Source organism: Canis lupus, chromosome 26 (genome assembly GCF_011100685.1).
Source record: "Canis lupus familiaris isolate Mischka breed German Shepherd chromosome 26, alternate assembly UU_Cfam_GSD_1.0, whole genome shotgun sequence".
NCBI classification, from domain to species: domain Eukaryota; kingdom Metazoa; phylum Chordata; class Mammalia; order Carnivora; family Canidae; genus Canis; species Canis lupus.
Window position 1 is genome coordinate 37548079 of NC_049247.1, and position 26237 is coordinate 37574315.

Here is a 26237-nt window from a genome sequence, read left to right on the forward strand (position 1 = left end):
TTCCAGTCCACATCCCCAGCCTCCCCCTCCCTTACTGGCATTTCGGTCCCCAGCCATAGGAGCCACTGCAGACTTCAAGCTCGAGGACCAAAGACCACGTCCTTGGAATGAAGGACCACAGGACACGCAACCCCAAGACAGGCTGCCTTGGCAGAAGGTTTATTTTCAGGTGAAGACGATCGACGGAGAGGAAGCAGAGACAGAGAACTGCTCTCTGCCCCCCCCCCCCCCAGCTGCCCTAAAGCTGGACCCAAATCTGTAAGGGTTGCCCCCACCCCTCCACCAGGAACCGCAGAAGGGAGTCCAGGGAGAGGAGTGGGACTCAGCCCACACTCCCTTTCCCGTGTAGTGATTCGCTGGCTCGCGTTGCTGCCCTAGATAAGCAAAACGTCTCTCAGCCTTTGTCTTGCCTCCACTGCGAAAATGTACTGTTTCTGTTAAGACGCGGTATTCACCCAAGCTCTTCCCCTTCCTTCCTCCTTGGGGTTCCTCCTCCCTAAGACCTCCCTGCCTACACGCCAGGCTCCTTAATGAAGTCCTTTGCATTTCTCTCCTGAATCTGCCTTTTGCCAGTCTAATTCACAGGGCCACAGCCAGAGAACCTGAGATGGCTGCAAGGAAAGGGATGCTCTCCCTCCTGGACAGTGGGGTCACACCGCTGCACTGGGCAGTACTATAGAAACACCCAGAATAAAAGTACCATGAGATTTACATGCATTTTGGAGTCCCCAGCCCCCAGTCTCCATCTTCCCAAGATTTCCTAAGTTCAGATTTCCAGTCTATTTCCCCCTTGTCTCACACACCATCAAAACGTGCTGGAGGTTTAAGATTTCAGTTTCTAAAATGCTTCTCTCCCAGAATGCTTCTGTCACCTAGAAGTAGTTAGAAACTCTCATTTAGATGTGTGCTGATGTATGGCCATTTTTAACCATCTATCGGCTTGGGAAGATGGGGGGGGGGGCGGGGATCACCACGCACAACAATAGGATGCAGTAGCAGTAGGACGACACAGGCAGCTACTTTATAGTACGGTGTTGAAGTGGTAGCAGAGTTGGTAGCAGACTGACAGCAGGCTGAAAGGACAGAACACAGTTTTCTGATTAATCTAAAATAAAAAAATCTTATCTACAAGGAAGTGGGGTTTTTTTTTTTACAGTCCCCTGAGGATCAGAAATACCACAATACCACGTAACTCAAAACTCTTCCATTTCAGTGAGAAAAAGTCTACGCCATCTCTTCTAAACTTATACTTACAGAAATAAATGTAACTCACTGAGGTAAAAGGAAAGCTAATTTAGGGAACATGACCCTGGGGAGTAACACCATGTTCCAAAATTAGCAACAACTCACAGGCTCAGATAGGAGAAATCAAGTTCAAGTCTCTCTCCCAAAATAAATTTCTAATACTTATGTGGACAGCCAGATGAGTGCAAACTATTTTCAGACCAGAGAACATCCAAAGAGGTAAATTCGAAATTGATGGCGCTTACATGTGCATCCCCTGGACAGCCCTTGCTGCGAGGGCGCTGCCTGCGCTCCCCTGCCTGCCTCCTGCCCTGGACCCCTTCTCCTGGTCTCCTGGAGGGAAACAGAATCATGGATCCTGAGAAAGCAAGTGTGGGTCTCCTGTATCTCCACACTCAAAAATGCTGCTTGAAGTAACCCCCCCCAACCCCCCAAACAGCAGTTACACCAACTCTTAGGAAATGAGTATCCGTCTATCCATCAATTCATCAACGTCTCTCTATATACCACTGGCCATGACTTCTTGGTTCTAACTATCTGATAATTTCTCAAACTTCCAGAGCCCACCTTCACTGAGCTTTTTATTTTTTAAATTAAAAATGTTTTCATTTGAGTAGAGTTGACATACAATGTTACTGTAGTTTGAGGCTTACAACACAGTGATTTAACTTCTCTATACATTTCGCTACCCACCGGGCTGTGCTGCTTCCTTCACTGACCGGAGGTCCACGGGATCAAGTGCGGCTGCACAGAAAGGGTGATCCTTACCCATTAATAGCAGGCACCGGAACAGACTCTGCTGGCAAGGGGCTGCAGCTCTGGCTTCGGGCCAAGGGAGAGTGCCACCAGGGGCAGCACGGAGCCCACCAATGCACTGCCCTGCGCCTGGAGCGAGCCAGAAAGGCTGTGGGAGACATCCTCCAACAGAGATCCTGCGCCCAAGCAATACAAGGAGGCCTCGTAATTGCAAGAACCAGGACCTCTCTGCGTTCTCAACCCTGGGATGATACTCCTTCCACCTTATCTGTTGGATTCTCAGGTGCATCTAGTGACCCCACAATCAGTGACCTGGCCAGGGCTGGTTCTGATGAATCACACTCCACAAATCAGAGCTACCCTGCAATCTCACCTAAACAAGGCAACCACTTCAACATGGGTTCTTGCTTCATACAACAATTTAATAAGCTTTATTCTCTGGCTACTTTAACTCAATGCAACAAAATCAGAGCCTTGCAAATGATGAACCCAAATCAGTGATGACAGTTGAACTGTAAAAACATTGTGTAACATCAACCTATGTTGTAAAATTAGTAAGCAAAAGGCATGATGAAAAAAAATAGAAGCTCTGAACAAGCACCGTTAAGGCTGTTGTTCATATGTGGTAAAATACATTCTTTACAAAAAAACACTTCTGGGTACAGCTGACACACAAGGTGACACCAGTTTCAGGGGTGGGACACAGCAGTTCGACATCTGTATGCGTCACGCTGCGCTCACAAGTGTGGCTCCCACGTGTCACCACGTGGCGCAATTACAGTACTAGAGACCCCACACCCTACGCTGAGCCTTCCCTGCCCATGGCGGGTTCGCTCCGTAACTGGAGGTCTGCACCTCCCACTCCCCTCACCCATTTCATCCATCCCTCCCCCACCCACAACCACCAGTTTGCTCTCTGATGAAAGACATTCTTGACTCGCAAAAAGCTTCAAACATACATCACTGTGCTGTGTTACAGAGAAGTAAATTCACACGGGTCATATGTAAAGTGTTCCCTCAAGTTCACGTGCATTTATGAAGTCTCTAACACGAACCCAAACAGGACGTGGGTGTATGAACCACAGCAGTAGGCAAACAACCATAAAAACGCCAGCTCAAATACTTCGTAAGTCAGGACACTGGGCAAAACGTTTTTCATCTGTCACAGAGGGCAAGTACAAACAACTCTTAAATCAGTTAAAGAAAAGACTTTAAACACAGACCACAAGTACGCCCATCACACACACACACACACACACACACACACACACAGCCAACCAACAAATTCGGAGGAAGAAAGAAGTCAACCTCACCAGTTAAAAACAACTGAGCTACTCAGTCACCAAAAATAAAGAACCATAATTTTTAAAACCCCGGCAACTCCACATTCTGTCAATCGCACGTCTGAAGTGTATCCCGCATCCGCTCACGTCTCCTTCCTCCCGTGCGACCACACTTCCAGTGAGTTTCTGCCTTGACCTCCTGTGCTTACCACCCACTCGAACTCCAGCTGCATTCTCCACAAAGCAGACGAGAACTTCTTAAGGTATGCAACGCCTGTCTCTGAGGTCCTGCAGTGCTTCCCACCACTCTAAGAATAAAACCCACGCTTCGTCGTCATGTGGCTTACGAGACCCTTCTTGCCTGTGTGTGGCCACGTGTCACCCCTGCACACTTCCGTGAGGTGAGTCTGCTTCTCGCTCCTGACTGCCTCAGGGCCTTTGAACATGCCTCACTGCTACCCGGGACACTTCTTCACTCAACTTCCAGGCCTCCACTCCTATGTCATCTCTTCAGGCGAGCCTCCTGTGACCATCCACTCACCTACACTGTCCCACTTAGTGAGTGCCTTTCTGTCCTAGCCAGAATGGAGGCTCCAGGAAGAAAGGCCCTTTGTTGTGTCTTTCCACTCCTGTGTCCCCAGGAGCCAGCACAGTGCTCAGTACGCAGTAGACACTCAGTATAAATCTCTGTTCCACGAATGAAAAAAACAAATCCTGGATGAGGAAGGCAGTTGGAAGTATCCAAACTCTAAGAGTGTAGGTCTCAAATGCAAATTCCTCACAGTGTGACAATAAACAGATTATGCTCTTTAAAACTCATTTTTCCCACCTATAAAAAGAGAATGAATCCATAAAATACATCATAGAAACTCATTAAAAATACGTAATTTCTTAAAAAGAAATATAGCTGGGATTTTCAAATGGGAAAACACCCTTTAACCACACCACTCCTTCCTTACAGACTCAGTTCCAGTAGGAGAAGAAAACGACGTTGAGCCCTGCTGGCTTCAGAACTGCCATTCTTTTTTTTTTTTTTTTTTTTTTTTTTAGATTTTATTAATCCACAAGAGATACACACACAGAAAGAGAGGGGGGAGGGCAGAGGGAGAAGCAGGCTCCCTGCAGGGAGCCCGACGTGGGACTTGATCCCGGGACTCCAGGATCACACCCTGGGCTGAAGGTAGATGCTTAACCACTGACCCACCTGGGCTGCCCCAAAACTGCCGTTCTTAAACATGCAAAAGGAACTGCCCATCCCCAGTGATGTGTGAAAAGGAGGTTTGGAGAGGTTTCTTCTTTGCCATAGAGAAAGTAGAGGGAAAATCCAGAGTCAAGGCCACAATACAGAAACCAAAAGTATTCAAAGAAAATTTACAATTTCTTATTCATACAGTGAATTTAAAAAAAACGAGCTTTTTTCCTCCAAGTTATAAACACAGTCATTTTCCACCTAAAATTAAGCTGTTATATTTTTCAAAGTTACCAGAATCCTCCTCGGCAGCACATGGTCAGGTCTGTAAGAGTATCGCAGTAGGAGATACGATACCGTTGTGAGAAAACAGGAGACCTTATAGATGTTTCCCAACAACTTCAGAAAGTACGAGAACTTCTAGATCCTTTACAGATGGATCTGCAGCCCGGCGGAGACCCTGGCTGGAGTATCACCAGAGAACACAGGCACCCCTGAGCAACACGGGGTCAGGCCGGCATGTCCCTAAGTATTCCGCGCCTGAGAGAGCTTGGCCACTAGAACAGACGTGCGGGTGTTGGCCCTGGAGTTGGGATTTTTTTTAATGCCCAGATTACGGAATGCTCTTTTTTCTCTTCCCAAGACTCTGTATGCTTAACACATAATCCGTTTGAGGAAATGTCAGCTTCACATACAATGAGAACATCATGTTATCGTAACCTGAAAAGGTGGCCGGGCTCATTAAAAGCATTTCACCATCTCGTCAAATGGTCTAAAGATGTAAACTGTGAGACCAAACAATTTAACTTCCAAATGTCACAGGTTATTTCAGTACAGAAGAGAAACAAGGAGCAAGGCAAAATACGGATTTAATTTGTAAAAGAACAAAACACCAGTCATGAAGATCAAACCTGGAAACTGACCAAGAACGGCAATTATATACTTCATTTGGGGGAAAAGACTCTCTCAATTAGGAGGGTATTCAGCAACTGAGAATGCCAAAAATGGCTTTCCAAATGATTTCTGAGAACCAGAAGCATACCGTAAAATGACAGCGGCAGTCCCATATCTGGATCGTGCTCTACGCCTACGTTAGAGGAGTCAAGCTACACACATAACGAAAAGATCCTCGTTCTAAAATAAGTGCGGCTTGCATAGATCTCGGGTACATTCTAGAGACACCCTGTTCATTACAGGAACTTGTTGATCAGCATTCAGAGAGCAGATTACCAACGCGCTCTGGCAAGGCGACAGGCACATCACAGTCTTCGCTGAAGACACAAGCTCAAATTCATCTTCTATTTATAATCCTAATGAGCTTTTCTTTTTGGTATAAACAGAGCCAGCGCTAAAGAGCTAAGGACTGGAAATCATACATCTCTATAAAAGCCAAATCGCTTCATCAAAATAAAACCAAATCTTTATTAAAGCACATACCAAGCATTAAACATCATCCTGGGCATTTGTTAAGCCACAAGGACATTCACCATGGCTCCTGCCTAACTGGGTTATTTAGTATGTCCAAAATCCAAATTCCCATTCTTCTCCAAACCTGCTTCTCTTGCGTGCCTTCTTCCATTTTGTGCATTGCAATTCCACCTTGCCATTTGCCCGGGCAGTTTCTCCCCTCCCATGCAAACCATTAGAGCCAATCAATCCCATCAGGCATAAGACCCATAATACTCAAAGACATACCTGTGTACTAATCAGAAACTTTTATTTGGAAGCCCCCCATACATACTTGCATGAAAATATGCAGTTTGACTGAAAATGTTCGGTGGACTAGCAGAACATCTAGCATAACAGTGTCCTAGTAAATGCTTGTTGAAGGAGTATGTGGAGCTAGCCATCACCAGCATCTAGCACGTCAGCACTTACTCATAGTCCTGAGGTTCCCGCCTGATGGCTACTATTCACCACTAAGGAACATCAATCAAACCAGGACCCACAAGAATAGCGGGATCATGCAGTGAACTTGGAGTTACCTTATTATTCCCAAAGTGGTAAAGATTTTTGTTTCTAAAGCTCATCACTGTACTGAGCAGCCATTCTCGGGGCACGGTGTATCCCCGACAGTGAAAACTGATGATGTGGGTAGGGTAGCCCGGGGAACGTGACAGGGTAAAAGGAACCAAACGTACCAAAGGCATGGAACAGGAGATAAATAAGAGGAATGTATGTAAGATTCAACACAAGCAAAAATAATTGGATAGAAACTTGTTAAGACCATCATAATCTTTATGTAAGGCAATGGGACATGATTTACCAAAATCTACAACTTACTTTATGGACCAGAAATTCCATTTCTAAGAATCTGGCTTACAGGCATATTAATGAGTCGAGATGTTGATTCAAGAACATTCACTGCAGCCCTGTTTACAGAGCAGAACTGCCTAAATATCCTTCATTGGGTCTGGATAAATAAATGTGGTATTTCCTCACAACCCAATACCACGCAGTCGTCTGAAGGAATGGGGCGGATCTGTAGATACCAACATGTCTGTGATGCAGAAATATGTATTATTTTCATTGTAAGATGCCTGTATTTGGGGGGCACTGGGGGACTCAGTTGGTTGAACGTCCAACTCTTGATCTCAGCTCAGGTCTTGATCTCAGGGTCGTGAGTTCAAGGCCCACTCTGGGCTCCACGCTGGGCATGGAGCCTACTTGAAATTAAATAAAGTAAGTAAGTAAGTAAGTAAGTAAGTAAGTAAATAAATAAATAAATAAATAAATAAATAAATTGAAATGCATGCATTTTGCTGCATGTATGTACTTATGTCTGTATAGGCATAAAAAGTCTACTGGTAGGGCAGTCCGGGTGGCTCAGCGGTTTAGTGCTGCCTTCAGCCCAGGACGTGATCCTGGAGTCCTGGGATTGAGTCCCACGTCGGGCTCCCTGTGTGGAGCCTGCTTCTCCCTCTGCCTGTCTGTGTCTCTCTCTCTCTCTCTCTGTCTCTATCTCTCTGTGTCTCTCATGAATGAATGAATGACTAAAAAAAAAAAATTCTATAGGTATGCACCATACAGAGGCTAGGGGACAAAAGGAATGGAGATTGGAGTGGGGAAGGGAACATCACTTGCTCATACATGATTTATGCAATAATCAGGTATCACTCTGTGCTTAAAAAAAAAAAAAGATGATTATGGAGAGTACAAGAGATAAAGGAAAAAGAGAAGAGGGAAGGGAAGAAAGGTTACTGACGAATTCTCAAGGCCAGCATTAACACTGTTTTTTAAAGTATCAATGCCCAGGGCACCTGGGTGGCTCAGGGGTTGAGTGGCTGCCTCTGGCTCAGGGCGTGACCCTGGGGTCCTGGGATCCAGTCCTGTATCTGGCCTCCCACAGGGAGCCTGCTTCTCCCTCTGCCTGTGTCTCTGCCTCTCTAAGAATAAATAAATAAATAATCTTAAAAAAATATATTATCAATGCCTATCTGGAAACACTGGCCCAAGTCAGGTAGGCCTGGGCTTCGCCTTCCCTGACAGCCACCTCTCCCTGGGGCTTTGGGCCGCCTACATCTTTGGAAATCCATCCAGTCAGGCTGGCAGCGGCAGCTCTGGTCAGAATGAAAGATAAACAGAGCAGCCCTCAGCCCCAGCCACCTGCAGGCTCTGCTAACCCATCCCAGAGCTGAGCCGCACAACAGCAGAAGACAGACTTTCTTCTCTTTTTAAATTCTCACATACCCCCGAGGTTAAAACTACTAGATTATTAGATTATATTAGACGTAGATGTATAGAGCTTTTATATTACGTAACATCTACATGGTAGTAAGCTTGGGGATTAAAAGCTGAGATTACATGTAATTGATGTTTGACCTGTGGGCCTCAGGTGACACCTGTCCATCTCTGGGAAGAGTCACCATGTACAACAAGAAACCGACCAGCTGAACCAGCACCGTTAACAAGCGATGCTACACCGCGATAAATCATCTTGGAAAGCGTTCAAGCATATGGAAAAATACAAGTGATATTCTATATCGCCAATTTTAAGCAAGCTTCTATGCAGTCTATACGTGGCTTAATCGTGGTTTTGTGATATTTGTATCACAGATAGATATACATGGCCAGAAAATGAGAGTTTAGGTCTACACACCAAATGGATGTCGCTTACCCCTGGTGACTTAACGCTTCTACTTTCCTTCTTACAGCTCAACATTTACTATCATGGGTACTTAATACTTTTCTAATAAACAAAAGGCTATAAACATAAGTAGCTGTTTTAAAGGTGGGTGCCCTCCTCCAGTACACACACACACACACACACACACACACACTCCGTCTCCCACCTGACCCTCACCAAAAGTCCCCCAACACAGCCCCCTTGTCTCCTGTTATCAAGAGCACCTGAGAGAAGACCCAGCGAGCATACAGATCTAACTTACAGCTCCTCTCAAAACCAGCCCCCGAATTCTTTCTGGTCTCACCAAACTCCCTAGAGTTGTCACTCTGGGCTTCATCCTTAGGAGCTGCCGGTTTTATCACATGGCCATGGGCATCACATGCCAGTGAGAAGCGCACCACTGTATACTAGCTGATGCGGTATCAGCATGTAGCAACCAATTTCTGTACTTCTGTGGAACCCCTAACACATGTAAGTCCAAATAACAAAGGTCAAGGTCTTTAGAAGCAGGTTATGGACTTCAGCAGGAGTTACACACAACGTACAATGGATTCCTACCAAGGAAGGAAGGACCTGCTTTTATTTAAACAAACAAACAAACAAAACACTTAAATCTTTTATTTGCAGGTACTTTGTAGGCCATAAAATTAGCTGATCCTTTCGGCAAAAATTCTGGGTAAGTCTGTTGTACCCCTATTTTACTTATAAGAACATGGAGGCTCAGAAAATGATTTTCAGGTTAGATCTTTGTACTACAGTTTTAATTCTATTATATCAAGGGAATTATTCAGAATTTCTCATTGAATTATCTGAGATAAAAAGGTAAATGATCCACTTCTTCCTTTTGTTAAAAAGACTTCTGTTGCAATTCTATTTTATCAAGATTTTAAAAATTTATACAGGATTTTCTTTCAAACTTGTATTCTCCACTTTGGCCTCAAGTTTTAAAACAATCCTGTTATTTCAAAACATGTTTTTTACAAACCATCAATCTTTTCATAAAATAAGACTAAAGAATGGTTTTCTTCTTGTATCATTTGAATTAAATGGTACAAGCACCATGTGCGGAACTGTGCCAACTATATGGAGAAAAGTCTGAGAGCACTGAGAGAGAGAGAGAGAAACACAGTATTTGTCACTTGGAGACAAAGGATATAGAAATTACTTGGAAAAAAAAAAACACGATGTCTTTATAATGAAGTTTCCACTTTCCTTTTTTTTTTTTTAAAGATTTCATTTATTTATTCATGAGAGAGAGAGAGAGAGAGAGAGGCAGAGACACAGGCAGAGGGAGAAGCAGGCTTCACGCAGGGAGCCTGATGTGGGACTCGATCCAGGGTCTCCAGGATTAGGCCCTGGGTTGAAGGCAGGTGCTAAACCGCTGAGCCACCGGGCCTGCCCTGTTTTCCACTTTCCTACATAAAAATGTACATAAGTTTGACTTGGACATGAAGGATAATGTTATTTTAAAATTGCCTTAAATATAAAATTCTCCTATTACTGCTTCATATGCACACACAAAACAAAAATATATATAATTTTATATTATTAACATGCATTGCTTTTTTTCTCAACAGGCACAGACACTCTTCTGTTTCTACAGAGACTGTGCAACATTTGGTCAGGGCTGCTCTCCCGCACACACACTTGAACACGAGGCAGCCCCTGGCCTGGTGCTTCCAGTGGGCTCTGGAACATCCAGGAATGGGTTCAAATTCTCCCTCCTTCCGTTACTAATGATGCCTTCCATCTGTGTGAACATTCAAGCTTGTTTTTTCATCTCTAAAATGTGAATAAAATCTCAGGTGGCTACAAAGAAACTGTTTTTGCCTTTTTGCTTTGAAACAATTTCAAATTTAGGGAAAAGCTGCAGTAAGGCTGAGGCATACCCTTTGCCTAGCTTCCTCTCCGTTAATTTAGATGGCCACAGGTCAGTCCTAACACCCGGGGACTAACACTGCTGTTATCATTAACCAAGAAACAGACTCATTTGCATTTCCCCCGTGTCCCGCCAGTGTCCGCTCTCTGTCCCCACCACCACCTGGCTGGCCCATCTCCTCGATCTCCCCTCGTGCTTCCAGGCCTTGACACCACGGTCAGCAGGAGTTACTCTACAGAGCATCTCTCAGTCTGGGTTTCTCAGGTGTTCTCTCAAGATCAGCTGGAGGCTCTGCATTTTTGCAAGAGCCCCTCAGAAGTGATGTTGGATCCTACTCGGAGCATCGTATGACAGGGCATGTGATGCCCCCGTCTTTTTACTGGTGATGCTAAGGGCTGGTGACCTCGGAGAAGTCCTCCACAGATGGCACCTACTACTATGGCAAAGTTTGGGCCAAGAACACGAGTTCTGGAACCAGGCAGATGTGCGTTCTCATGCCCATTCCACCCACTCCTGCCATGTGACCGTGGGCAGGTGTGTTCACTCCCCTACCTTCCTTGCGTGTGCAACAAAGACAAAACCTCCGGGGACATTGTCAGGAGGCCACCACAACATTGTGAAGATGACAAAAGGACAAGATTTAGGGAAAGCACTCAGTGCCTGGAGGTCTTGAATGTTCCATCAATCAAACACTATTATTACTTTGTAAGGAAGTTACTATTTTTCTGCAAAAGCAGCACTGTGACCTAAGGAAGTCTGAGATCCGAGGGAAAAGATGCATTTGGGGCACCGTGGAGGAAGGCTGGAGGGCTGTGAGGAGGCGGGTGCAGAGCCAGCCACTCCCCTGCCCTCGGAGAACCCGCGTCGCTGGTGGTCCCTGCTGTGGAGGGCACGGGGGGTGGGGGGGGGCTGGCCCACATTGTGCCCCTGGTAAGATCACCACGCCCCTGCTGGGATCCCCTGCAGGAGTTGCTGGCTGAGGCCCAGGACGGCTAGGTTGTTTTCTTGTCCAGCTACCTCTGCTGACTCACACCTGTCCCTCAGTGAAGGGGGACACTCAGGACGTCTACAGGTGGGAGTTAAAACATATGAGAAAACGATCGCTCCTCTCAAAAGACAAATCTAACCCCAAAGGAATCAGAAAATCAAGGAAACTTAGAACTAACCCTGAGTGGTCTGGATACACGAGCCAGAGCTTTATAAACACTTTTGCATCAGAGTGTACGAAGGATCGTAAAACCAGGTCACTGCACCACGGCCTCTGGATTTGACCTCAGCTCTGGAAAGCCTCATACAACCTACAGACACGACAGGACCAAGAGATACACTCGTGCTGCGGGGCAGACTCGACTCTGTCCTGCGGCTTGGCTGCTAATTCCCAAAGTACCAGAGCAGTACCTGTGTTCTCTGAGCAAGCCCGTCTCACCGACACTAGTGCTCTGGCGCCCAGGCCAGGACACGGACCAGAGGCCCTGCTGACCCTTACGTGACTTTGAAGAGCACCGCATGTTCAGAGGGCAGCTTAAGTCACAAAGGCGCAGGAGCAGGAATCCAAGGCCACAGGCGCCTGGGTGGCTCAGCTCGTTGAGCGCCTGACTCTTGCTGTCAGCTCAGGCCACGATCTCCAGCCCCCGTCGGGCTCCACACCAGGCAAGGAGCCTGCTCTGCCCACCACCCCCACTGCCTGCACACGCTCTCAAAAACAAATGAAAATTTAAAAAATTCCAAGGCCCCTTCTTAGCACGTTTCTGCTCCGCGTGTGAGAGGGAAGGTCTGTGACTTGCCTTCTCATGTCCTGTTCCCGCCTCCCGGCAAGGAGGGAGGTGAGGACGGCCAACACTACTCAGCGTGTACTAGCACCTCGGCTTTTCACAGACAGGATCACTGAAAGCAAAGCAATCCCATGAAAAGGAGTAAGAATCCCTACGGAGAGGTGAGGACCAAGGCCCCAGGAGCGGGCTGGGCACACGAGGCCACACGCCGGGGTGGGCTTCCAACAGCTCCAAGCCTGTGCGCCCCACACTACACGCAGGGGTGTGCACCTCCCAGCGAGGATGCCTCCCCTTCACATCATGGAGTGAGGCCGACAGAAGATTCCAAGATGCGTTTTCCACTCCTTGAAGTGTGGGGCACTGTTGCCATGAGCCTTGTTATCACCGACAGATTCTTCTCCCCTCTTTCCCCATCACCTCGGGGGCATACTCACGGGTCAGCAGCACTGGGGTCAGCAGCCCCAACCTGGGGTGCCCTTGCCTCGTCTGCTCCTCGCCCAGGCTGGTGCGGCCACCACCCTCCCACCCTCGCTGTGTGGCTGGGAGTCAAGAGAAGACTTCCCGTCCGGAGCCCAAGCCGTGCACAGTCTTACCTCTGGCCCCAAGCACTCGAGCTCCACCTGCCACGCAGACCACTCCTGGGCCCACGTCCCATGTGTCACAGTGGGCAGCGTCACGTCAGGGCACAAACCACGCAGGGTGTCCCACACACCCGCGTTCCTCAGCCCCAGGGGCAAAGGCACACGAAGGTGACGGCTTCTTCCAGAGAGCCCCCCCATCCCCCCGCTCCCCCAGGCCCGGGTTCCCAGCTCCAAGGAGCTGCTGCAGGAAGCAGAGACACGAGGTATGTGTGTCTGTGTGAACGTCTCCACCTCACATCACGTCCTCCTTCACCAGGGCTTTCCCTGCTCGTCCCAGAAGAATGTGTCCTCCTTGGGAGCGACTCAGACACAGAACACATCAGGGCGGGCGGGCGGGCGGACAAGCCTCTCCAGCCCCGTCCTTCATGTAGGCTGTGCCAACCGTTTGAGGAGCATCTTTCAGGACTTAGGGGAAAAAAAGCAAATCTAACTGTCACAGGGAAAAAGCGAGGGGGGAGACCCATATGTATCGCATCACGCCATGTGTATAAAGGACACGGAAGGAGACACACATAAAATATCGCTGGACGCTTCAAGACAGGCAAGGCACTAAGCCCGGGGAGCAGATCAGGGGTGACAGGGACCCACACCTGTCCCTCGGCATCCCCTCTTCCACTTCAAGGTGGACCCACGTCAGTGTGTCATCTACTCGACACATTGGGTATTTAAGTTAAATAGTAAAACAGAGACAATTGTGCTTCTCACAAGCCCAGACCCCAGCACAGCACAGGGACTCACGCTGCGACAGAACCAATGAAACTCTAACTAGTGTAACGCAACAGGAGTTGGTGCCTCAGTGGCACCGGCTGCGTGAAATCACCCACGGACACGACAGCAGCAGCACCGAGAAAGGGGACCGCGATCCCCTCTTACGGAGGATGCTATCAACCCAGAGGGAAGAGTTTAGACTCATCTGGCAACTGGCAGAGACGGCCACTACCATCCCCAACAGCCGCTCCCAAGACGCCCGTGGGTGGAAGGTAGACACAGCCCCCCACGGGCTGGCGCGCGGGCCCGACGGACTCCACGCCAAGGCGGGCAATGCTCTAGTTCACGATTTCCTTACAACTTCATGTCAACTGCGTTTTGCCCCAGACTACAGTCATGGCAACCTTCACGCAAGACCATCCCCTTGCCCGAATCTTCAAGAAATGATGCGTTGACGGCATCACTTCACGCCCCTTGACCCGCCCACTGCTGTCTGGGGGGATTCAAGCACCTTAACTTGAGAATCTGAGTCTCTAAAAGTCTACAAACGGGTCACGCGGCAATGGAGGCCAGGCTGTGGGCGCCGAGACCTCACTGACGGGCCCTGTGGGTGCCTCCCGCCCCCTTACCTACCCTCCACCCACGGCCACTACCAGGCCCCCCAAATAAAAGCCCTCCGGAGCCCCCACTGGCTCATTTACAGAGCGGCTTGGGTGCAGCCCTTCCCCGCGCACGCCTGCTGAACTCAGTCCAGGGGAGCCCAAAACACAAAATCTCCAACAAGCCCTGTATCTCATCAGACTTTGAATGAACCTTTTTGTTTCACGAACAAAACTGCTTCTAAGCACTTTCTCAATTATTAGGCCGTGCCAAGTGCATACTGGCCAATGTACTAATTGCAGATCTGTTTTATTTATGTGTTAAAACCAGAACCTCGGTTTGCTGACATTTGGCTAACCAACCATTTTGACTAATTTAACGTTTGAACTAGCGCGGCCTATCAAGTAACATGTGCCATAGTCCACGTTTCCCCGGATTTTAGCTGGCTCTCTGTCAATTTTTTTCAAAGCAACTTCATATTGAAAAATTAGGTTAACCTATTTTCTGTAACAAATTCCTTGACTCATAAACCACTGTTAAAATTCCTGCACTGAAATTATGTTCGATTCTTCCTGAAATAGTTAGTACTTAGTATGTGTAATGCCCCTAAAGCAAATGCATACACCATGTTTTATGAAACACGTGTCGCAGGAAAGACACTCCATCCGGAAACCAGTTTTAACTGATGAGATAAAGAAAAAGTGTCTTTGCGAGAAACAAAATACACAAATTATGAGATTACTACGATAAAAGTTTCTTGAATAAAGCAGACTCTGAGGAATCATTTTACCCCCTTAGGGAATTTCGGCCAATAGAACATTCATGTCTAGACATTTTAAAAGGAACTGGGAAATCTGATGTTTGCACCAAGTTCCTATGGGGGTAGTAGGATGCCCAATTTCCTTACCAGATCGAAGATCTCCAGCTCCCAGGAAACATTTCAGACATTTTAGGCTCAAAAGAATTCCACTGTCACGAACCAAAGTGTGTGAAGGTAAGAGTAGCAGTGGTCACAGTCAGGGTTTGGTCTAGCGATGGAGACAGCTCCTGGAGGTGGCGCCTAGGTCACTCAGTCCGTGAAGTGTCCTCCGCCTTTGGCTCAGGTCGGGATCTCAGGGTCCTGGGATGCTGGGATTGAGCCCTATGTCAGGCTCCCTGCTCAGCTCCCGTTCCCTCTGCCCCTCCCCACTGCTCATACTCTCTCAAATAAATAAAATCTTTAACACCCCCCCCCCCCAAAAAAAAAAAACAAAAAGGGAGAGGTCAGAAGGGAAACCAATGTCATGGGGGCGAGATATTGATGTCAGGAATCAGCTCCAGAAAGGGTGTGCGGGCTGCCCTGCCCCTGCTGTGGAACAGAAGGACGTCAGTGAGGACACAGTCTTCCCCAAACATCTCCAGGGTCTTGCCCACAGTGCTGTGAATTTCCCAAACATCTGTCACAGCAGCATTCAAGTATAAAGAAGGTACGCTCCAGCTTCACAACAGATTCCAAAGCAACTCAAAACCCGTCGAAACAGGAAGGCTTCCAGGCTAGGAGACGCAAGAACTGAAGTCAAGTCACTGAGGACCCCTCCCCATCCTTCGGTTTCTCTTTGAACTGACCCGGGCAGAGTTCAACACTTCTCCTCACTCTGTGCTGCCCTGGGGCCTGATAAGACAAACCATACGGGAACGTTTCAAAACCAGGAAATGCTGCACAAAAGAGATTGTCAGAGTGCTCAAGCATGGCAAATCTAGAAACGACTCCGCTGTCATGTCAACAGCTTTCCGTCCGGGGAACTACAGAAATAAAACAAGATCTAGCCACAGGCCCCGGGAGCGGCTTGTTACTCTAGGCCACGGCTTCTCTAGGAGTTTGATAAATTACGCAAATCACTGTGACTTCGATTTGGATCTACTTCTCATAAACACAACATCATAAGGAAAGGCCTAGCCTTCCACCTAACCCCACAAGCCAGGGAGGCCGCAGGCATACCTCCAGTTTCTCCTAGTAACGGGACTGTGACCTTCACACCACCAAGACCATCCGCCTCAGGGTCCCAGACGACCAGCCCATCAAGCACTGCGCAAAGGGCAAGGCTGCCAGAAGGTGCACCTTTAAAACACCAGCAGGGCACAGTCCAAGAGTTATTTTGGGAACAAGAGAAAGAAAAGTCAACAGACAAAAAGTAAATAATTGAGTAACAAACAGGAGAACAAAGTGTTGGAGCAACATGATACGCTGCCTGGAATTCCTTTAAAATACCGCCCACCCCGCCCCGGAACCACAATCACAGAGAGTTGACAGTCATTAAGGCTGGATGATAAGGATAGGGAGTTCATTTTACTTGTCAGTCTATGTTCTTAAAAACGGTTTTTAACAACTGCTTCAATAAAATGTTTTTAAGCTCTGACTTAGTAGGAACCCGATCTGTTCTGAAAATAATACACAGACATATACAAAAACAGAAAGCAGCCAGAAAAAAGAAGAAAAACAAATGCACCCACAAATTTATGTGGGCTGGTGGGATGAAACCAAAGGGTAAGTAAGCGGATGCCACGCGCCACCAGCACAGCGCCACCGCGCACAGCTCATAGATCTGTCCGGCAAGCCTCACACATTCCTCACGGTTACTAGAGCCGCCATTCCTTGATTTCACTTACCCTTCTAGGGTGGGGAATATGATGATTTAACACACTGAGACATAGCGAAACCAGCAGCTCTTTAATAACCTGTCCCTACGCACATTCCCTGAACAAAGTGCAACCTGCCCCTGGCTGTGCACCCAAGTGTCACCCACCTGTCACTCCACCACTGGGTGGGGGCCTCTGTCCACTAGCTCTTTGCTCAGAAAATGAGGACATAAACTCGGTTTCTTTGCCCAAAGAGGTCAGGTCTAGTCCACAATGGAAGAGCAAGGCAAAGGGTCAGACACTAACAGGCAAGACTGCCTCACACCAGGGTGATTACAGGAACCAGAGGAAGCCCAAACTACCGCTTGCCATTGACCGGGAAGACACACACACACACGCTAAAGCTTCACTCCATGTGCTCTACTTCTTCCCTTGCCCCATCTTTCCTTTCCAGCACCGCAGGAAGAGGACAGTGAGGAACATCCGAGAAACTCCACAGCGGTGCAAAGGGAGGCAGGTTAAGCAAGGAGACTCTGTTCTTGAAACTCCATTTGACAGAGGTACTGAGTTCTGAGGCCAACTACTTGTGTGGGCCAACTACATACCGGCAACCTTTCCCGACAGCCGTCCCTCAACAATAAAACAACATGCTCTTGGCAAAATGTTGTGTCAGTATGCACAGCCAAGACACAGCTAACAGGAATGTTGGCCGGGAAGTACAGCTTCAGAAGATCTTACAGGTGAGGGCAGCCCGGTGGCTAAGTGGTTTAGTGCTGCCTTTGGCTCAGGGCGTGATCCTGGAGACCTGGGATCGAGTCCCACGTCGGGCTCCCTGCATGGAGCCTGCTTCTCCCTCTGCCTCTACTTCTCTGTCTCTCATGAATAAATAAATTCTTAAAAAAAAAAAAAAAAGGGTCTCACAGATGAGTTGATAAAGGTCCAACCCCCAAACTAGGGGGATTCTTTTGATCTAACGTCCTCAGAACACTGTTTACTTCATCCGCCAGGAGCAAGAAACCGAGGATCTGAGATTTCAGACTCGACCTTTGTCACCTGAGTCATACATCCTCTCTCTCTATATGGACACTGCGAAAGCAGGGAAAAACGGCCACATCAGCCAATCCTCAGGCTGAAGAGGAAAATCAGCTACATTCCCTTCTCATTATCTTTCCTCTCTGAGCTTTTAAGAGCTTTTCCTTTAAAAAAAATTACATTCAATTAGCCAACATATAGAATATCATTAGTTTCAGATGTGGAGTGCAGTAATTCATCAGCCTCATATAACCCCCAGTGCTCACAACAGGTGCCCTCCTTCATGGCCATCACCTCGTTATCCCAGACCCCCACCCACCTCCCCTCCAGCGACCCTGTTTGTTTCCTAGGATGAAGAGTGTCTCATGGTTTCTCTCCAACTCTGATGTCTTCCTATTCAGTTTTCCCTCCTTCCCCGATAAGCCTCTGTGCTGTTTCTTATGTTCTACATATAAGTGATAATTGTCTTTCTGACTTATTTCACTTGACATGATACCCTCTACTTCCATCCATGTCGATGGAAACAGAAAAATTCCATCCTTTTTGATGGCTGAGTAATATTTCATTGTATATACATAGCATAGAAGAGAAACTTTTCTTAAAAACTGGCCAGTCCCTACCTTATGGATGATGCGAATCTTACGATGTTTCCCGTTTGGCTTTGGCCACCTGTAGCGCCTGAGCTAAACGTGCAAGCCACATCTGCAACCGGACTGAGCCTAGACATCCAGTGCTGGTACCTAAAGAGTCTGAGTGCTCGTCTCGTGAATCTTACGATAAAACGTCCGTCACAGGCCACCTGAATTCCTACTTCCAGGAAGATGAGTCAGGAGCAGCAAACAGGTGACAGCACAGTGCCAGTTCTCCCGACACTTCAGATGATGGACTGTACCACAGTTTATGACTCATGACAGGGCAGAAATTGTCCAGACCTGATCAAGAATCACATCTGCCAGCAAACTCCTGTTGCCGTTGGGTTATCCATTAACTTTCAAATTGTGGGTTTTCTCAGAAGGTGTGGTCTTTAAAAAGGTCTGAGCAAATTCTGGTGCCAGGAATTATGAAACAGACATCAAAGTAAATCCGAGGTTATATGAAATAAATACACAATAGGAAAAAACCTCAATTCTCTAGCGCTGCCTGTGTATCTTGCCTTACGTCGAGTCTAACATATCTCAAGGGCAGGAAAGCCAATCAAGCTTGACCCCAACGTTGAGGCTCTCAGAGCCAGCGCTGTCTTGTTCTAGGCTTTTGCTTCTCCTTCAACACCGAAGAGGTTAAAGTAATAACCGGTATGAAGCTTTCCTAACTAAAAAGAACAGTTAACTGAACTTAACAACCAGCTCCTAAAGTCACGTGAGGAGCCAAATGAACAAATCCCTGTACTAGCTAATGACCCTTTATGAACTAATGATCATATGCACAGCAGTGTTGTCATCTGTGTGGGCTCCCTTCAGGTTTTACAAACAGGGAGTGCTCTGCCGAAGCACCTGCGCCTGCCACAAGGGCTGGTTCATGCCTGGCCATGGAGCTTCTTCCTCTGGTAGAGAGACACGGGAGGCATCAGGCCCCGCGGGGGCTGCTGCATCCGCACCCTGCTCCCCCCAGCCACCTTTTTGTGATCACATCCTAAATAACACCTTTGTGAGGGACAGCTAGGTCCAGTACGCGGAGTGTTGGCAATTTCAGGATGGGATTCACAGTAAAAACCATGTTGAACAAGTTGCTGGGGTTGGCCCCCGGAGACTCGCCATTGCTGGTTCCCTTCCGGGGAGCAGGTGTAGTGTGCCGCCTCCCCACCCCCCACCCCCGGGCTCCAGGCAGTGTGTGGTGGCTGAGCGCCACTCCCTGCCAGCGGCAGCGGCTACCACAGGGCCAGATGACGCTGCTCCCGCTGGTCAACCCGTAATGCTTACCAAGACTCAGTGATACCTGCCTCCAAACCTGTTCACGAAGGTCGTGCTGGTTTGTTATCACCTAATCCAACTCAATACTGATAACGGAATTTGAGTCTGGAAACAAAGTGTGCTGTTGTTTCTATAAAAAATAAACATAGCTAGAACAGACTGCTGCCCAATGAGGTGTGATCCAGACCACACTTAATATTCTGAGGGAAATGGGTGGCTTAAAATGCCGATGGGTTCAGTACTGGGCAGCCTGGGACAGTCTGCTGTGCTGGCACTATGAGTGTGCTTCTCCGGGGGGACCCAACACAGAGCACCAGTCAGAGGACCTGCGTCCAGAGAAATGGTCCCGATGCCACGTGAAAAGACTGGCCACTTCTGAACACTGATGTTTCCAAGTCTAACAAAATGTTTATGGTGGGCATCTGTCATTTTTTACCACTTCTGCTCTCCACTGATTAATCATGCAACTCCAGGTGCCACCTGTACTCGACAAGACTCTCTAAGAAACCACACCGGGGTCCAGACCCTTGTATTTTCCTCTTTCCTTGATGAAGATCTGGAACAAAAATGAGAGGCAGACAGTTTGCCCTGATGAAATCTCAGCCCCCTTTCAGTGGCCGGCGACCTCTGGAGTCTGTCTCCCTTCTGAAGCTGTGCAGAGCAGGGACCCAGTGCCCCCCGTCTGGTGGCCAAGGTTAAACACCGCCTCTTCTCTTTTCTCTGCATTTACAACCCAAACTGACTCATACAAGTATGCCAAGCTCGGAGTGGAGCAAAGCGAGGCAGAGGTCAATTCGCACTACAAGGTGTGTTTCCCTTCCCCAGGTCACTGTGCGTCAGAAGATACATCTCCACTCACCCACCTGTAAGCAGTGGCAGCTCAAGAGTAGACAGGGAGTAAAAAAAACTTCAGTACCATGGAAGGGGTAATATGGGAACCAGACACTAAAGGGAAAGGTTAGTCTTATGGCAAGCCGGTTATAAAGAACTGGATTCATTTTTGAAAGATTTTATTTATTTATTCACAAGAAACACACAGAGAGAGGCAGAGACACAGGCAGAGGGAGAAGCAGGCTCCATGCAGGAAGCCCAATGTGGGACTCGATCCTGGGACCCCAGGATCAGGACCTGAGCCAAAGGCAGACATTCAACCACTGAGCCACCCAGGTGTCCTGAAAGAGCTGGATTTAAACTCTATGATTTTGGGAAAGTTGACCTTTCTAAGCCAGTCTCTTTATATATAAAACCTAAGGATACCACTTCTTAGGATTGAACGAGATAAAGGGTTGCAAAGCACTTACTACGGTGCAGGCACATAGCAGGTGCTCAATAAATCATGGCTGCCCCCACACCCAAGATGACAGGGAACCCAAAATGGCATCTTTTTTTACACTTTCCCTCTCGATTTGAGAACTCCTCAAATCACGGAGCCTCAAAACATGAACATCAGCTGCCTGATTCATGTTATCACATTTACTCAAGATTACTGTGCAGGAAGATCAAGAGCAACGAACAGCCCGTGGATTTATTCCGCGTGTGGCCATGCTCCAGCGCATCCTGCAGTGCATGTCGCCACCTGAGATCTCGGGGTGGCTGCAGGGCTGAGAGCTGAGTGGTCCCGTGCAAACAGCAGGCACTCGCCCTGCTGCGCGGGTGGCGCACGAGCCTCAGCCCCCAGGAGCCCCGCGCGGCGTCTGCTTCCATGGCCCTGCCCGCTGTGCGAGAAGGCTCTTGAACCCTGGATCGTGCATGTGCCCAGGAAAGCAAGGTGGACGTGCCGGAGGGAGCTGGAGGCGGGTCAGGCTGGCCAGTCTGGCTGCACACCGCGGACCCCGGCTCCGTCCCCTCCCAAGAGACAGAAAACCCTGGTTCGCAAGCGGGGAGAGGCACCGTGAGGCTGGCCGTGCGGGTGGGCCTCTCTGCCCGGGCGCCGGAGTTACGTTTTCTGGATAAACACCAATGCCGGCTCGCGGCCCTGAGGACACCGCCATCCCCGCTTGCCACGCGTGAGACGCCACGCAGCCGTCCCTGTAGCATCCTTCAGGTTCCAGAGGCATTCTCTCTCACAAGGAGACGCTTTCTCCTCCTCGGGTGTTAAGTCCTGATTCACAGAGACGCCGTCCCCAACAGAGGGGGTGTAGGGCCTGCGGAGGGACGGAGGGGCAGTGGTGGCAGGCGGTGACCTGGCTCCCTCTGCTCGCTGCCAGCCCTGACTAGGGAGTGCTGTCTGGGACACACATTTCCAGGCCCAGCCCTGACTAGGGAGTGCTGTCTGGGACACACATTTCCAGGCCCTACGCACCAAAGCGTCCCGCCCGGGACTGGGGCTCTGATGTGCTGGCACGCACCTGACCAGGAAACAGCACACGGCGTGCGGCTTTCTCGTTAATAAAAGCCACAGTTACTCTCCCTCAGCTTCTTAACAGGTCTTTGGAAACAGTAAGTTATTTACCTGCAATGACAATCACACATAAACACACATGTACTTCAAATGGAAACCCCAAACACAGATCCTGTACAATTGGGTCCCTAACAGCTCCACAGGCGCCAGGAGCACGCATCTCAAATACTAGAAGGAACTGGCAGGCATGAGATATTGAATTAGATAGAGACATGGAATTATCCTAGATTTTTAAGTTATCAGCTTTTAGGTCAAAAGAGTTTATAAAAGCTAAAAAAAATTGTAATTTTAAGTTTTAGAATTTTTAAATCACTTCAACACTACAGAGTTGCTCAGCCCAGGTGCACGCCTTCCCTACGTGATATGAAGCTGCCGCTCACCGCCCAGAACAGGTTTGGGGTGTCCTGACTCAGAAGAGTCTGGTATCACTTCTTAAAGCTGAGGTTCTGGTAAGCTCTTGCTACACTTTGGCAGTGTCTCCTGTGCAACCGGCACGTATTCAGTTCTCGACTGAACTGAGCCAAGAATCTCCATTACCATCAAGTCACCACATGAAGAAATTAATGAAGCTGAAGATCATCCAACAGATCTCTTTTGATATGTTGAGTATTACTGAGGAGCTCGGCCTCATGACCGAATACACATGCATGTGTGTGTGCGCATGTGCACGCACGTGTGTTCCTGTGTATGTATAAGTAAACGTGTGCACATATATCCACACTAAACACGTGCACACATGTAGACGTGTACGGGCACACACGGCTGCACATATGTACTGTGCATATATATACATGCAGGTGTGTACACGCACCCATTTTCCCTCCTCTGCCTTAGAGACTAACCACTTCTGGGGTAATACACGTTATCATCATTCAAGACAGTAATGAGCCTTAACGAACAATTCCAGCCAGGAGTTTTACATGGGCCAAACTGTTCAAAAGAGTAAAAAGAGATATATAACCCAAGGACATGAAATTCGTCAACGTGACGGGCCAGACAAAATGTCCAGACAAGGCAAACCTGTAGAGAGAAAGTATCCGTGGCAGCCCAGGGCTGCACACAGGAATGAGAAGTAGCTGTGAAGGGCACGGGAGAGCTTGGACTGACGCCAATGTTCTAAAACTGGGTGATGATGCTGGCCGCACAACCCCATAAATTTTTTAACAATCTCTGAAGGGCACGCTTAGAAGAGGTGAATTTGTGGTATGTAGGGCACATCCAAATAAAATATTTAAGTAACGGGCTGACCACTTGGACTTAGCATTTTGACTGGGACTGGAAAGCAACTAATAAGGAGGTCTTCCAATCCTGAGTTTGGAGAAGGTTCATCCCGGGATCTTCTAATGGCCCAAATTTCAAAAGAGGTCACTAAATCACAGCACTTTCCTCTAGTACAACATACACGGTGATGCTAAGTGATGGAGGGAGAACGGGGCCACAACAGAAACGTCTGTCACCGCAGGCCATACAATGACAGAATCATGGCACTGTCATCCCCTGACGGTCCTGTAGTTCACGCTCAACAGTCCATTGAAAATATGTCAGATTGGGATCCCTGGGTGGCGCAGCGGTTTGGCGCCTGCCTTTGGCCCAGGGCGCGATCCTGGAGATCCGGGATCGAATCCCACATCAGGCTCCCGGTGCATGGAGCCTGCTTCTCTCTCTGCCTCTCTCTCTCGCTCTCTCTCTGTGACTATCATAAATGAATAAAAAATTAAAAAAAAAAAAAAAGAAAATATGTCAGATTATGTATGACACATGCAGAAATTTGCATAGGACGCACGGAGCGTAAAGTGCCAAGTGGAAGAGCGCACGTAGTGGGCCATGTAAGAACACGTGTGAATTACCCGTGTATGTGGGACGGGCCTGCGTGCGTACTTGGAAAGATAAATACCAGACTGCTCACCGTGTTTTCCCTCTGGAAGGGGACCTGGCAGGGGAGAGGGGGGCTTTCCCAACAACGTTAAATTAGGGATTTGGAAGAATGGGCACCAAAGTGCTCAGAACGGTTGCCATGCTAGATGGAATTTTTACGGTCATGTTTTTCCTGTTTTTTTCTTATTGGAGAGGAAGGTCAGAATGGGCCTAGATTCAAATCCAGGCTCTGCTGCTTACCTGCCGTGAGGACTTGGGCAAATTTCTCAGCGTCTGAGAACAGGAGACCAACAGCACCTACACAAACCACAGCTGGTGAGGATGAGAGAAGTGTCACAGCAGGCAGCGGGGATGGAGTCCCGCACCCAGCAAGTGCTCCCTGCCGGTGCTCAGCGGCAGGCACACCAATGCCTCATCCCCAGGAAGCAGCTTTATTTTTGTGCGCAAAAAAGAAAGTTATGAAACCAGAGTCAGGGACGTTCTGTTCCATTGCCTCCAGTAGGTTCAGTATCAGGAAGCGAGGTATCGGCACCCACTGGAGTCTGGACAGCTGTCAGAGCCCGTCTCACGACCGATGCTGACGTAACCAAGCTCCCCGTGGGACCTGAGGGTACCTGGCCGGGAGGCTCCCCAGTGCCTTGGCTCAAGATGTTGTGACCGCCACATACAGCAGCCGCCACCACGGCAACTGTGTGCGATGGCAGTAATTAGCTTGTGTGACCAGGCCGCAGCAAGGGAGGCCTGAATCGCAGCTGCTTCGTATAAACACTTAGGCCGAATAATTGACCTCAGTGGGACTCGGGGCCTCGTTGTGAGGCAGACAACAGAAACCAGGGTCAATTACATGCCTCTGGAGCCGGCAGCGGGGAAGACCGTGAACGGTCATGCTCTAGAAACATAGCAAACCTCCACCTGCCTGCAAATCACGGGGCCCTACGTGAGCCCCGTTTCCCGTACCTCTTGCGTAGGAGGTGCTTTCGAGGTCGGCACCTTCACGCCCTTTCCGAGGCACCCTGTCGACCTGCACCGGGCCGGCAGCACTGCTGTTAAGGGAAGGTCCCCTCCACTTGCTGAGTGAGCACAATGGACCCCAATTCTTGCCTTTCTCTCACCCCTGAGGTAGGTATTTCAATCTCCGCCTTTACAAAGGAAGAACAGGGGGCCTGGAGAGACCACCTTCCTTTCTCGGGGACACCTGGGAGTGGCAGCGCGGAAAATCAAAGACAGAGACGTCTGTCTGTCTGCAAAGCCGCGGCCTCCCCACCCAGCTGCTGTGGCAAGGGCTTCACACTGACTCCAGCTGCAGAGCATCCCTCAAAAAAGCCTGTACACCCCTCCAATTTTATACCACCCAACCAAACGCACCACACAAGCTCCCGAGACCTCCCTGAAGTATATGCTTTCTGCAACGGCCGCGGCTGATTTTAGCAGCAGCTTTTTCACTGGCTTTGTTTCTCCAAGGCTGACCAGTTCCCAACTGGGCACCACGGTCTCACCTACAGACGCATCCGCGTCCCCACTGGACAAAGTGCAGACACACCTGCTTTCAGAAACTCAGTTTTCCACATAGATTCCATTTGTCTCAGTCATCTGTCCTCCAGTATGAAATGTCAGAGGTGGATGCACAAATGATTTGTCAACCTTTATTTGGTCAACCTGATTTGAAAGCTACAGTCAAGGATGGAAGGTGGATGGGGACACAACAGAACTAACACACCCAAGAAATCGTTCATGAGCTCCCACTGACAAAGCTAGACAGACCTTTTCATTTTTTCTTAAATTTTATTTATTTCTTTGAGAGTGAGAAAGCACAGCGGCAGGGGAGGGGAAGGGCAGAGGGAGAGGGAGAGAAGCAGGCTGCCCCCACTGGGCAGGGAGCCCAACGCAGGACTCGATCCCAGGACCCCAGGATCAAGCCCCAGCAGAAGGCAAACGTATCACCCACTGAGCCCCCGGGGCACCCCATACAGACCTTTTTAAACATCTGTTTAATCGTTCATGTTCATTTCCATACATTGTTTAGAGAAGAAAACTGACATCAGGAGATGAACCACCAGGGATCTGTCTGAGCAAAGCTAATGACCTCATTCATCAATACCTTCATGATCCTGTACTGAAATGGGTGCTTCATAAGCACTGGGATCGTTCAAACCAATAGTTGGTTTGCTCACGTTCTGACGGCCAACTATTTTTGTGTTGAATGGCAC

At 48.6% G+C, this 26237-nt stretch overlaps 1 protein-coding gene across 8 annotated transcripts in view; it reads right to left on the reverse strand.

Moving 5' to 3' along the window:
• The window catches only part of SGMS1 (sphingomyelin synthase 1), a 229116-nt gene that overhangs the window by 44240 nt on the left and 158639 nt on the right, over positions 1-26237 (reverse strand). The window contains exon 1 of one of the 8 annotated variants that reach the window (XM_038576042.1): positions 16178-16283. The exons of the other annotated variants lie outside the window; for them this stretch is intronic. The gene's annotated coding sequence lies outside the window, so the exon portion shown is untranslated. Of the gene's footprint in view, positions 1-16177; positions 16284-26237 lie in introns of those variants that run through there. 8 annotated transcript variants of the gene reach the window in all.